Source organism: Populus euphratica, unplaced genomic scaffold (genome assembly GCF_000495115.2).
Source record: "Populus euphratica unplaced genomic scaffold, PopEup_1.0 scaffold5140.1, whole genome shotgun sequence".
Classification (NCBI taxonomy): Eukaryota; Viridiplantae; Streptophyta; class Magnoliopsida; order Malpighiales; family Salicaceae; genus Populus; species Populus euphratica.
The window spans coordinates 49-4,715 of NW_011504916.1; the positions used below are offsets into that span (position 1 = coordinate 49).

The 4,667-nt window shown below is 31.5% G+C and overlaps 1 long non-coding RNA gene across 1 annotated transcript; it reads right to left on the reverse strand.

Moving 5' to 3' along the window:
* Window positions 1–1,002: 1,002 nt before the first annotated feature.
* Window positions 1,003–1,808, reverse strand: LOC105120152 (uncharacterized). Its single transcript, XR_841264.1, has 2 exons — window positions 1,627–1,808; window positions 1,003–1,316 (listed from the first exon to the last, which is right to left on the reverse strand). It is a non-coding gene; the product is annotated as an uncharacterized LOC105120152 (long non-coding RNA).
* Window positions 1,809–4,667: the final 2,859 nt, after the last annotated feature.

Sequence of the window (4,667 nt, forward strand, 5' to 3'; positions counted from 1 at the left end):
TTGATAATGGATAAGATGTACCTGAAGATGCATTATTGAAAGAGGTCAACTGAGATGTATATAACTTTGGCAACTCAACATGAAATTTATGGAAGTGAGATGACAATTTTGTAATGTGTAAAGGGCGTGTGGTTGGTGGTATGGGAGGTTGAAAAGTAGTGGAAGTGGCAGGTGTGTCTATAGGTAATGCAAGTATATTAAGGTCAGTAGGAATTGTATGATTTGTGTATGGGGAGGGTGATTTTATATGTTTAATGGTAGTATTTGGAATAGGTTCAATGGATTCATTGTCAGGAATAAGTAGAGGTATGGGTACATTTGTAGATTGAGAAGATGAGGAATATGATGGGAGATGTTAGTGATTTTAATGGAAAATGTATTTGTAAAACACAACATCTCTGGAGATAAAACTCTTATGTGTATCCTTTGTGACCATAGGGATATCCAATAAAGAGACATGTTCTGGCACATTTAGAAAATTTATCTTTTGATTGAGGCAGAATAAATACATAACAAAGACATCCAAAACACGAAGATGTGAGTAATTAGGTTTACGGGAATATAAAAACTCATATGAACTTTGGCCAGATAAAAGGGGGTAGAAGTATAATTAATCAAATACACGGCTGTTAGAATGCATTCCCCACAAAAGTTAATAGGTAAATTTTCTTGGAATTATAAGGCTCTTGTAACGTCAAGAATATGTTTATGCTTACGTTTTATGACTCCATTTTGTAGGGGTGTAGAAACACAAGAAAATTGAGTTATAATCCCAGTTGTTGACGATATAAAAGAAGGTTATGATTAGTAAATTCACTCCTTTTATCACTACGAATTGTCTTAACTGTTTTTTCAAATTGTCGAACTATCATGGTCATGAAGAAAACCAACCTGGTATAAACTTATGATTTAGCTTGCATCAAATCAACCTAGGTAGTTCTAGTGTAATCATCTACAATACTTCAAAAAATAATGAGCCCTAGGTAAAAATAGAGTTTGATATGGCCCCCAAACATCATAATGAATTAACTTAAAAGGTTCATGTGTTTTGATAGCACTAACAGGAAAGGAAGATCAAGCTTGTTTAGTTCGATGATAAGAGTCACAACATTTATTAAAAGACTTAAAAGAAAATGGACCTAAATCCTTGAGAAAAAACAACCCATTAAAAGATAAATGTCCAAGACATTGATGCCATAGAGTAATATGCAAATTATAAGTAAAGTTGGTTGCTGTTATAGGAATTTTGAGTGCCCGAAAGTAATAAAAACCATCTCGTAATTCACCCATTCCAATTATCCTCCTCGTGGTTAGGCCTTGTAAAACATAGAAGGAAGGAAAAAAAATGAGAAACGTAATTTAATGCTTTAGTTAATTTGCTAATAGAAATAAGCTTGTAGGAAAATAATGGTATATGAAGGACATCTTTTAAAGTAATAAAAGAGGTAAGGGAAACATTTCCAAGTGACTATGTTGGCACAAAGGATTCATTTGAAATTTTAATTGGCATGAAATAAAGAATAGTTGTGTATAAAGAGTTGAATTTTTCTTGAAATGTCATATGGTCAAAGGCGTTGAAATCCAAGATCCATTTATCTTTATTGTTGGGTAGAAAAATTGCATGACCCGTAAAATTAGCTATACCCACAAAGTTGATTGTAGAGGCATGACTCTTATCAAGGTTGGGCATATATATGAGTTGCGTGTTCATTTGTCAATCCAGTAATTGAAACAATATTGTTACCCTTAATTTTCTCCATGTGTTGTGTATTATTGGTTGTCTGTGGCTTTAATGATTTCTTCCCTTTGTCCCATGACACGACTAAAAGATTGATGTCTTCTCCCAAATGCAGGAGTGTCGAAGTAATAAATAACCCGGTAAGACCGGGGTCGAACCACATGAAGATTAATTGTATGTCGGTTATACCATACATTATGGGCTATGAAAGTGCCAAGCATTTGTTGTACCAAGTGTTATACAACATAAATCAAGATTAGTCATTTAACAAGCAAAGTATTAAAGAGTGAACAAGATAGCAAATATAAAACATGTTAGTATCAAACATTAAAGTCCATATTAAGTTTACATTATACTTATTCTTACACCATTAGTGTAACCTTTTCACCTTGACATAATTAACTTAGCTAGACATAATGAAAGAAAGCAAAATAGATAAACAAAATAAGAACATAAAAGTTAACTAAGTAAAGGAAAGGAAATGAAAGGCATAAACTTAATATTAATGAAAACAAAGCATAAAAAATACAAAGAGAGAAAGGAAGAGCATGATCTTGATCTGAACACCAAGATGCCTAAATGCATGGCAAATGCCTCCTTTTATAGGCCAAAATTGGGAACTATTGATTTGATGACTAATTGATAAGTGGGTGACCAACTTTTGACTTGGTGACAATCCTTATCTTCTCTTGTCTGCCCAAAACGTCATTGATAACGTCAAAATTGGAGCCAGTTGTAAACATGAAAGTTGTAGGCAATTGTCTCAGCTTTCTTGTGTAAAACATTCAGCTCATTTGGACTTCTAGAACTCCAGATATGGCCAAAATACCGAACAGTGCTCGGGCTGGAAGACAGATTCGGGCTTCTTTGTTGTTGCTACTATTTGGACTTGATAATGGCCTTTTTAGATCTTGGGCTCCATATGAAAGTTGTAGGCCTATGTCTTACCTTTCCATCCATATAAAGTAGACCTAAATCTGAGATCTATAGCTCCAGATATGACCCAATTACCGAACAGTGTTCCGGTTTGGATTGCACCGACATCTCTTTTCTAAGTTTGGCCATCTCTTTATCCTTGCACTTTAAGTTCTTAAAGTCATCAATCAATATTTTCATTTATGTGATCGGCCTGCATTTAAAATGAACATTTACCATAAATTAAAGGTATCTTATATTATTAGATATATTATTATAAAACATGCTTTAGTTAAGGAATTATTGATACTTCAAGTGCAAAATGATGATATAAAACCTTGATAAAAATGCACTTTTAGGTACTAATCATCCCACCATTCCGGATAGCCATGTAGTTCAAAACAAGTTTCTTTGGTGTGCTTCATCCTTTTGTAATGGTCACAAAATAGCTTGGAGAGGTCACAATTACTTGTGGATTTACGATTGTTATTGAATTTGCTAAAACTGTTTGTCAAGAATGCTGCTATATCAACAAAAGGCAATCACGTCTCTACTATTAACTATTGTCATTCTTCTTGGGCTACCTGTGTATAAACATGAGATAAAAGAGGCAAAGGATTCATATTCAAGATTTGAGAACGGGTAGTTTTGAATTTGTCGTTTAAACGCATTAAAAATTGGTGTATTTTTTTTTTTGGCAGCAAACACCTTTGATGAACTGCAGCTATATGGTGGGATTTGTGAATAAGCACTGGGTTCATCCTAAATGCCTTTTAATTTGGTGTAATATGCTAAGACAATCATTTCTCGTTGCAAGGTATTCATCATCTTAGTTTTCAATTGATGAATTCAAGAAGCATTACCTTGTGAAAAATATTCTTCTAAATCTTTCCATAATTCTTGTGTTGTCATAAAAAATATCACAATATCATGTTGCGTAGGATGAAGAGAATTAAAGATCCAAGAAAGGACTATTGAATTGCATTTGATCCATGTAGAATCTTCTTTTGAACTAGATGATGAAGGAGTAATAGATCCATCTACGAAGCCAAATTTGCTTTTGTCTTGGGGTGCATTCGTCATAACACGACGTCATATGGGATAATTTTCTTCTTTTAGGAGATAGGTTACTAACGTTGTTCCTGGGTTTTCAGAAGCATGAAGGATGTACAGTGATGAACATCAAGTTTAATTTGGGTAGTATTTGATTGAGTGTTATTAATGCTCAAAAAATTTTCTTCGGTCATGAAAAATTTAGGTTTCTAACCATTATAATATTATGAAAAATTATAAAATGAGAGCTATTTAACTCTTGTCTTTTATTACTGATGAATAATATTTTTATATATATAAGAAGAAGTTTCAATTAGCTCTTAAATCAAGAAAACTATCTTCGATCAAGGTAACTAAAATATGATACAAATCAAGTAATAAACCAAGGACACAAATAAATATTGATAGTTGATTTGTTAATATGTCTAAATCTATGTTTTTACAAATCATAAATCTTGATTTTACAAATAAATTAATTTACTATAAATCAAATGTAAGGAAATAATCATATGATTATTTTATTCTTTCATAAAAATATTTTAAATAAAAATTATACTATCGATATATTTTAATAAAAATAAATATTTATGTACATATACTTGTTTAATTCTGTAGTAATAAAAATTGCGTCTACAGTAACAAAGGATTAGGTACTACCATCCCATTTTTAAAGGCATTCACGTTTAAGCTTTCGATAAGTTTCAAATTTCGATAAGTTTCAAATTTCAATTGCAACTGGGCTTCGTGGCCTTCCTTTATAGTCACCAGGCCTTGGGCCATTTCAACAAGGAATAAAAAAATCGTTAAGTAAATTTTTTTTATTATTGTTTTTTAAAATATTTTTTATACCGTAATAAAATAGTATTATTTTATGTGTTAACAATTATTTAAAAAAAAACATTAAAATAATATAAACATATAAAAAAATAATTTTTTTGTAAAATTAAATATGTTGGAATCG